This window comes from Haemaphysalis longicornis, unplaced genomic scaffold (assembly GCF_048455015.1).
Source record: "Haemaphysalis longicornis isolate Haplotype H1 unplaced genomic scaffold, Haemaphysalis longicornis Haplotype H1 scaffold_14, whole genome shotgun sequence".
Lineage (NCBI taxonomy): Eukaryota > Metazoa > Arthropoda > Arachnida > Ixodida > Ixodidae > Haemaphysalis > Haemaphysalis longicornis.
The window spans coordinates 2467665-2479411 of NW_027526245.1; positions in this window are offsets into that span (position 1 = coordinate 2467665).

The following is an 11747-nucleotide window of genomic DNA, read 5'->3' on the forward strand; positions in this document are numbered from 1 at the left end:
GCACTATTTGTGTACCTATCTGAACATCGAATTTTCAAAACCTGTCTTGATTACCACGCTCACGAATTACGTTAGGCGCTCGCTTCGAATATAGTCGCAGAACTTGGTGGAACGTTTTATAAAAACATGCATCCTGGTTGCACCCTCTCTGTGCAAGTCGTAAGTCGCAACCAATTCACCAAAACGTTTACTTTGGATAATGGCTTCATTTTTCTGTTATTTCAACAAAGCTGGTAGTTGTGACTTGACAGAAGTATCAATTATTATCAACTAGCTCAGTCTATACCTGTTTTCAGAGTGTGTGCTTGTCTCGTCGCGTTACCCTTGCTGTTGACACTGTAGATAATTACCAATATCACAACTGTGTTTTTCCCAACGCTGCTGACTTAGCCTTTGCATTAAATTAATAAAACAAAACGTGTTATAGACTTGCTCACGGTGTGAGAACCAACTGGATACAGACTCCCATACGGATTTTTTCTAACCAAGTCGGGTGTCTTAGATTTACTAGGTAGTGTATACAAACGTTCAGCCGCATGCTTGCGAACCTTAACGATGAAAGTAAACTAAACAATTCCAATTTAAAAAAAAGCAGCACTCGGGCGAGGCATCTCCCATTATGCACCGAATACAGCATAAAAATACGTAACACTATGAGCTCATGCTGCAGACTGTACACATCGGTTGGTCATAGCAAAAGCCCTGGGCGTCTCATCAAATGCATACAGTGATCACTGTCGTCGTCCTCGTCCATCAACAGCAATAAGGTCGACTTGGACACCGCTGTAAAGACAAACGAAATCAGTAGAAACCCATGCGGGTTCGTGTGAGTGGCCGTCGCAGCAGCTGCGTGTGCTCATCACAGTTATTACCCTGCACTGTGGTCGCAGTGGCGCTCGCTCACGGAGCAAAACGCCGGCTATTGTTGCCCATGTGCACAACGATGAGTTGCTATCGAAAATGGTGAATGTGAGGGGACTCAAAACAGGCGCGAATAATAACCGGACATTGCAAATGAGCACATGAACGTGACGTGCCGTGTAGGTACCTCGCCTACTGCAAACGTGGCTGCATGGCGAGCCAGCAGCAGGAATTTTGGGAGCTGTGCATTCGTTTCATTTCATTGAATTATCACGCTCATTCAGTTGAGTGCGTGCAGAATTAACGACCTGTATACATGTGCCGAAGTGGCGGGTGGGCGATGCATGTATGACGAGTACCCGCGTCGGTATGTGGCTTTCAGATGATGAGAAGCTGCTTGTAGGCGACCTGTACGTACATCGTCTCGCATGCGTGAGTGTGTTTGTGGCGTTCATTTTCGATCCATGGCTTTAAATCATGTTAGTTTTAAATAGCACTGTATTATCCCATTCTATTTACCACATGCAAGCGTACACATAACTTGCTCTGATATCACAAGATATGGCGCTTCGGTTGTACCTCTCAAGTTGTCCTAGATAAACGCTCTGTGCGCGCCAGTGCGCACCGCCGTAGGGCGATGCGAACTGCGCTGGTTTCGGGGAATCTACGGAGCGGGTTTATCAAGAACAGTGTGAACTACATCGCGCCCCGACGGCGCCTCACGACCTTATCGCTTGAGCTCGCGGCCATTCTGCACCGCGCCCGAACTAGTGTCCTTCAGATCTTTCAAAGCTACGCAACTTTATCCACCATATCCGCTAGTTCCAACACCCCTCTCGTCAACCCACACACATACAGTATTCAGCGCCTTGATCTTGCAGCGACACCATCGCCATCGTCCCCATAAGCACCATGATCATCATCAGCGGAGTGGACGGGCACGTAGGCAGTTACACGCGACAGGGTTGGAATGCGACTCAGCAGCTTGGCGGCCGCTCGTTCTGGCTGGGTCCACGCCACCTAAACAAATATAAGAAGCCGCATCCGCTTCACGCCAGTTTTTGACAAAGTTGTGACCCAGACGAGATAGCTCGAAGCGACGTTGCTTATGTGCGGAAGCCCATGAGACACACAGAACGGTGGTGAATGCTCTGCACTTCTGACTCCCGCACTGTCATGAAATGAGCGAGTTGACGGAGAGCAACAAGTCGGTCGCAAGCCGCCCTACACGGAGCCGAATCAGCGGAGTGGACTGGCACGAAGGCAGTTCCATGCGACAAGGGTGGAACGCGACTGAGCAGATTGGCGGCCGCTCGTTCTGGCCGGGTCTACGTGACCTAAATAATTGTAGAAAGCCGCATCCGCTTCACGAGGGCTTTCTACAATCTAAAAGCTTCAAAAGCCCGCCAGTGACCGCAACAGCAGCATGCAACAACCAATTAACATGCCGGTTCCTCCACTTCAGTTGCTTGAGTTTTGAAACATGCAGTGCCATCTCGTGTCCGGCCACCTCGGGTGCTACTATAGAAGACAACCTACTTCAATTTGCATTGAGTAACAAGCATGGGAAATTTTTTTTATAGAATTAAAGAAAAATCTTTAGCGGGCTTTCTCGCTACAGTTCTGGTTAAAATTGCAGTATGGATGGTTTTGTATGGTCAAATAAAATAAAAAAAACAGCTAATTATTTTTCTGCCGTAAACAGCATAGTGAGATGCCGCCCGCGCTATTGCAGCCCGGGCAGGTGGTGGTCGGCAGAAGATTTACTCGTTGATTGTAAACCGCTTCTTCGGTAGCGTGGCTCGATGTGTAACGCTTTTGAAAACCGGGGACCTTGTAGTCAACCCTCGTAGTATCCGGGAACCCTTTCATGGGTAGCGGACGATGCACTAAGCGAAAGTGGATAGTACAGCTATAACTGCAACTGTTAGCCGCATTTACAAGAAGGTCTGACTTCTTCCCTGATGCTGCGCACACTGTTTATCGCCTTATTCGCTTTATTGTTACTGAGAACAGCGTCATATTACTTCAAGTTCAAAGACAGCCCAATGCGTGGGGTGTTGTCAAAACCGCCGAAAATGTCAGGTTTCAGCATGGGCACTCTTGTAGGCCCCCCGCCAAAATATGGCTCATAAATGTGGTGGGGTGCTTATTATTTTAGATGAAGTGGGAGTTTTCAACGTGCGCTTATATGTCACCCAGAGCTTCGGCGCGTTTTGTTTTTTGCCTTCGTCAGAAGTATCGCCGCCAGGATGGCGAATCAGATACACAATTTGATCTTTCAGCACAACGGCGTATCATTGCATACCACGGAGAACCATACGCTGAGTGACTGTGACCTGAGCGCTATCAGCCTTTTTATATTGCAAGCTACATAGACAAGATTATACAGAGAGAGTGTGGCAGTCGATGACAGCTAAGTGGAAGAACCTACAGTGAATGCCTCTGACGTGGGGTAACGCGATGTAATAGTCCTCCATTTAAAAAGTTTGTACTATACACGCGAACAGATAAACCTGCATATAACAAACCTCTATGTAACGAATTTCTGGGTTTAACTAAGTTTACCCATTCTAGATTGACACGCTCTTTGAAGTCCATGCGTTTGCGACCTGTATGTCCCGAAACGTTGCGGCGGGTAACCTTGATATAACTAAGGCGGCAAGCAGATAAGTCGGTTGTGCCTTGTCACGAGAAGCTCACAATGTGAAATGGCGCCCCCGCCGGCGAGAAAAAAAGAAAATCGCCGCCTGGTTAATTATCCGAGCTAGTAACCTCTCAACAATTTCGAGTGTGGTAAATCGATTAAAGTTCGCACAAAGGTGGCCTTTTAGCTCACGTTTGGTTCTTGAAACGCGATAAGGCAGCGAATAACGTCAACGGCCAGAAGTGATACCTACACGTTTGTTAACACGGCGGTAAGGGGCCTAGCTACTTTGGGGCGTCGTGTATGGCCTAAGCTTGTGCAAAAGACACAGGCGCGACTCCGGCAGTTTTTCACTGTGAGATACATCCCCGAAAAGTGAGTCTTTTGTGTCTCGGACAGCATTTTGCCGGGTTTGAGCAAAGCAAAATAATTCAATAGGCATTGGCGGTTGTTCACGAACTCGTAAGCATCGCGTTCCTCTCCCTTGCCAATCGTAGGCTCGGCCTAATTCGCACGCCGTGCTCCGTCTTCAGCTGCCAGCAACGCAGCGTTTCCCTCATGTTTCTTGCAGACCGTGACAACAATGCTTAGCGCTTCAACAACCTTGGTGGTCACTTTTGGTCGTGTTACGAGCTGAATTGGCGGCTCTTCTCTCTTTGCTTGTGCACCAGTATAGGCATTGCTTCGCCGCCATTCCGATTTCTTCTTTTGCCACCCGCACTGGCTTCAGACTCGATTTTACAACGTGTACGGGAGATTTTTCGAACCAGAGACGGCTGGCGAGCGGCCTCTAGGTGACACGTCCCCATTGCAACGCATGTAACGTTTGAAATTCAGCTTTTTCAACGCGCTCTCTCCGCTCAGTAACTCCGAGCTCTCGAATCATTCGCTTGGCTTGCAGAGCGACGCAAACGTTATTGGAGGGTGTTAAAAGGTTGCCCACGCGCCACTTGTATTGCTAACGCAAAATATTTAGCCTCGAGTCCGCAGATATTCACTCGGCAATGAATGCTATCTATCCGAAAATCTAACGGGAGATCGGTGCGACTAGTGTCATCCATCGTAAGTAGCGCTAGAGACGGGACACAGAAGAGAAGACACACACGACTGCGCTAACTCGCAACGGACTTTATTAGGCGTCGTGTATGTCTTCTCTTCTGTGTCCCGTCTCTAGCGCTACTTACGATGAATCAAAACCAACTAGCCCAACTGTCAATTTTATTGAGCGACTAGTGTCACTAGATACGGTTTCAGAGTATCGGCACTCTTTTCTCCTAGGCGTTCTGGTGCTGAGCACGAGGACGCGGGTTAGGTTGCCGGCCGCTGCGGCCGCTTTTCTGATGGCCCGTGTGTACGAGACTTCGGGGCACGTTATGATCCCCAGGTGGTCAGAACTAATCCAGAGCCCTCCACCACGGCGCGCCTCATCGCCTGCGTTACGTCGGCACGCTAAACACTACAATTATTCAGTAAACAAACAAACAAACAAACAAACAAACAAACAAACAAATAAATAAATAAATAAATAAATAAACAAACAAACAAACAAACAAATAAATAAATAAATAAATAAATAAATAATTTATTAATCGAAATCTTTACGCCTATTCTTCGGTACCCCTGCCATCATCATTGGCAAGCTGGAATCACGTGACCTTTGTTCAAACTGCGACGATTCATGGGCCTTGCATTTTGTTGTTTATACGTTTTGGTGGGTAAACTCTGGCAGACTTAGCATGTCCTTCCTGCTCTGCGGCTGCGCGCGACAGACGTCGTTCCGAACTCGAATCAAATATAACGTGTGTAGCAGCATTTCAGCAACAGAAGTCTGTTTGAAAATACGGTTTTGCTGCATTTTCTACAATGTTGCTAACAAACGACCCGGATTAAGTCAGCGGCGAGACAGTAGGAGCAGCAATCTCACAGCACTGATAAACAACAAAATGGCCGTCATTGCTGACTTGTGGGCCTACCAGGCAGCATAAAGTTTCTTACAATAGACAGGCAGTATTCTGATACCTTTTCTAGGGACACTATGTGGCGCTTTGTTGTCGTCGGCGAGATTGCAAAAAATGAGAAAACCGCAGCTTATGCTCTCCTGTATGAATGCAAGCACCGCTTTGGATTACAAAATTACAGGGAGAGAGTGCACGACGAGGGAAGCTACGAAAAAAGAATGGAGCCGTGATAGCGACACCGCGAATGTGGATGTCCGGCGAAGCTGTTGAGAGAAAGAGAGAGAACAGCTTTTATTATGAACATTGACCACAAGATCACGTGGGAGTGGTTTCTTATTCAAGGGAATAAATTGGCGGTCTTGACAACGGCTGCCATCCCGACGAGGAGCTGGTCCGAGAGGGAGAATATAGACAGCAATGTATCCCACTGCTCTTTGGGTTAGGGGAAGAAATATTAGTGGTGGAATTCCTGGTATAACTTTAGATTCTACAATTATGTGCCTGGGTGTCTCTGGCTGCTGGCCGAATTTGCATCCGGCTGAATATTGGCTTGGTTGCATAATGTTAAATCGGGTGAGATGAGGATATGTATTCGATTGAAGAAGTCGCAAAGTTATTTCCTGACCCTTTTGAGGCGTGGATGCGGGATGTTCAGCTAAGCCTGTAGTTCTGAGTAATCTCTTCAAATGTAATGAGTGGGATAAGCTCTACCGCAATCGGAAGGGGCTGGTTGGTCAGTACGCGGGCCTGTTGCTGAGTAAATTCGTTGCCCTCCATGGAGGCGTGGGCAGGCGTCCACACGATTTGCACCTTTCGGTGGGAGGATTCGATAGGCTTCGATGCGGTGTTCGTGAGCGCCAGCGCGATGGCTTCTTTAGTTGAACTTGTTTTTACAGTAGCACTTGTGACCAGATTGTGCTTGGTCGTCGTCACTACTGCTATCGATACCTATCTTAAAGGGAGAGCTACTGCGTCAGTATCGACCGTTTTTTGGTCTACTCCATACACCTTGTTGAAGACTTAAGCTCTCGCTTCCGGCTGGCCTGTGTGGTGGACGGGGTGCATATTCCTGGGTACAGAACGAAGAGTGACTTGCGCTCTCCAATGGTCATGAAATTCTAATTCTAGGTTTGTTGTTGAATATCGCTTCAACCGCTCAGGGGGCATGAGATGTTTTATTGCTGTACAGTAGTGCTTGTCACGATCGCATTGCGACCATTGTGGTACACCAGGATCGGTTCTTGGATACCTTTGGCCATTTCGTGCCTTTCATCAAATAGAAAAACGATCTACACTGTGCGGGTGATTGGTTAAGGTAGCTCTGGGTTACAGTTGCCTTTTATGAAAGTCGAAAACCACGTTCTCTTGTGGTAGTTGCCACCTATACCGCATATTTATCATCAGAAAGCACTGGCCCTACATCTTCTTGTGTAACTAATGTAGACAGATCTTGTATCAAGGGCTAATTACAAGGTTTAAATTACTGTTTTGGCCCCAGCATGTGAGTTTTGCGACACACCCGCAACACAAAAGCTCGGGTAAGGCGCTGGCCAACGTACCCTAAGAGCAAACGCTTTTGGACCACGAAACTATCAATTTTGAACTCTTTCTTTCGCACAGAAGTCTTTCTTTCGCACAGAATTCTTGCAATACTTCTGTAATTACACCACATCTCACATGCATACTACAATTTGTGGGATACTACCGGAACAGAAAAAAAACATAAAACTGCCATTTTCGTAGTCCGTAAACTTTCTCATGACTATAAACCTTCAGATATGTGCTGCTCAGAGGCTACGTAACACTGGATGAGTCGTGACTCTGCACGGAATCTAAAAAAGCTGCGTCTAGGTCACCATCCAATGGTACTGTAATTACTGCACTAAAGCGACGTGCACCGGCGCTTTGTAAAAAAATGCTGTGTCTGAAAATACTTGCCTCTTTCGAACGTAAGGTAACGAAACTTAACCAAAGCTAACCTAAAGAACTGAAATCAATCATTTAAACACCAAACACTTGCCCAAGCTACGACATTAGGAGGAGAAAGTCAAGACGAAGTAAAAAGAAGGAAAGGGGTAAACACGAAACACCGCCCCTCATAGCAACAGCCTAAGACGGAACCTCTACACTATAGCAGCTGACGCTCAGGCCCGTAATAAATAATAGTATGTGAACAGACCGCACACTACAGTTAGAGCTCCAGCGCAGAGCTGGAGAGCCTTTGAACAGCCCTACAGAAGCAGCGATTCACTCTGTCCTTGTGCTCTCATGTTGGTAGCACGACCGGCTGTACACATAGCGACTGGTGTACGCTCCCCGATCCGTGTGTCACATTTGTTTTTGTTTGTTTGGCTTTTCATAGTTATTCTGGAGGTCACTGCGCTGGCGTGTGCTGCTTTTGATCCCCATTTTTTAAGCGTGGCCATCTGTTTGCCTGGCCTGCCGTCAATTTATTGTTTTATTTTTACCTTACGTTGCCCTCATTACTTGCTGATTCCCCTAGTGGGCAGTAAGCAGCTTCTCTTGGCTCGAATTTATGCTTTAATGAACAGCTTTCTAAAAGTGAAGTCGTTACTTTCCAAGGTTAGCCAAATCCCGCACCCGCCGAACTCACACGGAACGCGCACACCGGATATCGTCCGCAAAAATTGCCCATTCCCTGACGCGTTCCATACCATTACACTTACTGTAGACACGTGCGTACACAAGGAAAAAGAAAATATACAGCAACTTTTAGAATAATTTGTTCTGTGTCCTGAATCAGAACAAAATAAAAACAGAAGCACTTGGCACACCCTGTTGCATACAAGGCATCACACACAAAAAATAAAACAAATACCAACACTCGACGCGTGGTCAATTCCCGTTTGCCTGCGGCGCTTTCATAGGTAGTGGAATACATAAATTCCTCGCAGATAAACACTCGTGCACAGAACGAGTGCCCACAATCTCAGTTGCCTGCAATATCAGTCGAGGCAGTGCACAAGAGCATGGATAATAATACTGCGACATGTAGCTGCGGACTGAGTGATTCCACGATAGATCCAACATGCGTGTACACGTGCACCTTTCGTTTTCTCTCGTATTGTCATGCGTTATACGCACGCCAGGGAATAACCCAAAAGTGCAATCCGTCTTCCTCCGGCGTGCGTACTTCGCGGTGAAAGACATCGCAAAGGTGCTGTGGGTGACGCGCGGTTTCCCGTGGCTCCAGTTTCTCAACTTTACGTCGGTATACGGGGCAAGCTGTATTTTTTAGACTAAAATTGTTTGAAAACAAAAACTAAAATGGAAAAAAAGTCAATTCAAAGTTTCCGCCCTGCTGTGAGCAAAAAATTAAGAAAAATCGTGATATCGCACCAGACGCTGCATTGTCACTGATTTTGACGCCCTCTACTTCCATATGTGCAATAGTGACCAACTTGTACGTTATAAATAATGTCGGCCGCATACTTTTAAACATACCTGTGAAATGTTGCTTCGCCAGACAAAATACGAATACACGCAAAAAAAGGTTGGCTGTCGTCGTTTTTGCTAAAATTGCCTGACTTTAGAAATCAAAACACAAATACGCTCTCAAGTTTTTCCAAAAGTGTAGAAAAAGTGCTCCTCGAGAGGGCCAACAACATTGCTCAAAAACGAGGTGCATTGGTTTTGCTTAATAGAAATTACAAGCGGCTGAACCCACGTGTTCGATACCCGTCTGCGTGCCGTGTGCTCATCACTGTAGTACCTGGGTACACGACACATCCGCTGCTTTTCAGATTTCGCGCTTTGATGAAAAAAAGTATCTGTGCCTATTTTGCGGCGACTTCAGGGAATGTGCAACCTTTTACGTCGTTTTACAACAAAAATATGTGTTTTCAATCTTTTTCCTTCACTTGTTTGAATCAACGAATGATCGCGCAGCCACGGCTGTGGAGAAAAGCCGGACAAAAAGTACTCCTTGTGTGTGGGACTTTTTTTAGAAAAACACAAAAACAAAGAGGCGCGTAAAAAAACAAAGCACTTTCTTGGTTTGATGACTTCCGTAGCTACTGTCTGCCTGCTGTTCGTGGAAATTGTTATATAAGACAGACAGGTACGTTTAATAATGACAGGCTCAGTGAGTGCCGCACAACTGTTTAAGCGCTCGCTGCAGTGTGCCATTTCGCTGAACATTGCTGCCGCTGCCCGTGAGTTTCACACTGCGTTCCACTTTTCGACAAAACGCAAGTATTGTGCTGTTTTATGGTCCAGGCGAGCCGTTAATTGTTAGAAGCGTGATGCATCGTGATTGCAGGAAAAAACTCCGTAAACACAATATGTATGTGCTTGTCGGAAAAAGAAACAAATTCTGGGAATGCGGACTTGCAACGTTGGTAAAAAATTCACCCCCTGAGTTCGTCGCGATATATGTTTCCTGATTGCTTCACCCATCTTCGCGCAATGCTGTTTCTGCATATCTTCTTCTGGGAGGGGTAAAAAAAAATTAAGTTGATGTCCAGCGCTAATCCGGTGAAGGCTCGTTTTTGTTGTCTCGTCTCTACCGCGCTACTTTAGCATGTTTACAGCTCAAAGATGTAGTGGTCTAGTTTGAGGCTTTTTTTTTTCAAAGGAAGCGTTATGCCCAAATAATTTCAACTTGAAGCTGCGGGATTATATATATAACGAGGGGTGGCACCACCAATTAGGCGTAGCGTTACATGCCATTTCATTTAGCGAAGTGGGGTACTTTGAACACGTTATATCCATAATTCTATAAACGCCATATCATGACAGGGTAGCTGGTGGTAAATCTGCTTTTGACTGTAGAACAACTGCCGTTACAGCGAGCGGCGGCGCCGTAGCCCAATGCTTCCGCTAGGAACGAAAGTTGGAGAAAACAGTACCGAAAGTGACATCGCAAGAAAAACGGTATTCCGAAAGACGGTATGCCTGAGCAGTTTGAGGGACAACAAGTCAGTTTCTTGAGTGCACGGATTTAAAGCCGTCGAATCACTAGCGTTGCGTTATTAAGCGTTTCCTTCAATATCGTAGGCATCGTCGTCCGCGGATAGAAGTCCACTGCAGACTTAAGGCCTCTCGTGTCGTCATTCACCGTTTTCAGCCTGCCTCCCTGAATGTGATATTTTCCACCAAATTTTCTAAATTCATTTCTCCATGGAGTCAACTGTCTTACTTTTTTTAATTTATAGTTTTTCTCTTGCAGCATATGAAAAAAGGTGTAAAGATATCGTCTCTCGCTGCCCATTCTGTTACTCTGGTGATCGACGGGTTGTCATTTTGTAGCACTGCATGATAAATCCAAGTCTATTATTTTTAACAGGTACTATATTGTTTCTTGCCCAGTTTGTTCTCTTGTCCACAGCAATCGTTTCGATCACAGCATTTTGGACGTGTTTCCTGTGTGCCATAAGCACTCCGTTCAGTTCTGTGTTCTACGCTAACCAGTACTCTGTTAGTCTTATGGCTTCCTTCATGCAGTTTGAGGTTTGATTTTTATTTCACTATCCTGAACATCAACTGCCAAACCTACGGTGCTTTGAATGGCACGTGCAACCGATGAATTGTTCTATCGTGCAGTTCACCTCGCCATCGGTACTATACAAAACGTCATGCTCCTCACGCGGCTGATTTGATGTGCATGTACGGAGCTAGGGGTCTTGCAGATTCCGTCTACGTTACATTTGGTTTCAACATTTGCAAAGGCTGTTTAGAGTGGACCACGAAGTCTCACCATAAAATGTATGCCTATGTGTGCGGCATGTTGAAGGGAACACATTCTGCCATGCAGCTACTTCCATTGCTTTATGAGCGCCTCGGAATTCTCTCCAGAATATGCCCTAATCCTGCTGCTCCGGCCACCTTATGTGAATGCACTGTCTACGTTCTGAGTGTGTAGTTCTGCATTCGTTGCCGGATGCTATTTTCGAAAACCAGTTCATTCAAACTACGTTAATTTCCTAAAAAAATCCCTGACCAAGTATTTCAGATAAATTCGTGTTGGTCGTAAAAGGCTACCGTGTACACGTGTGCCACTCCGCTGAATAAATTTATGGCCCTTCGTGTGACAGTTTTTACGCATTCATTATTACTTTTTGAATTGTGTTCAAAGCAGCTATTCTCGTTTTTGTCCTTGGGACGAGTGAGAACTCCTTTTAAATTTCCCAGCTGCGGCAAAAACAAACCTTGTAATTCGAGATGGCCGGCGGGCTGTACAGCGAGGTCGTTTTCTCGGGTCTGGGAAACAGGGGGTGGCATAAATCAAATCTAAAAGCATCAAAATTGAAGCATTAAAA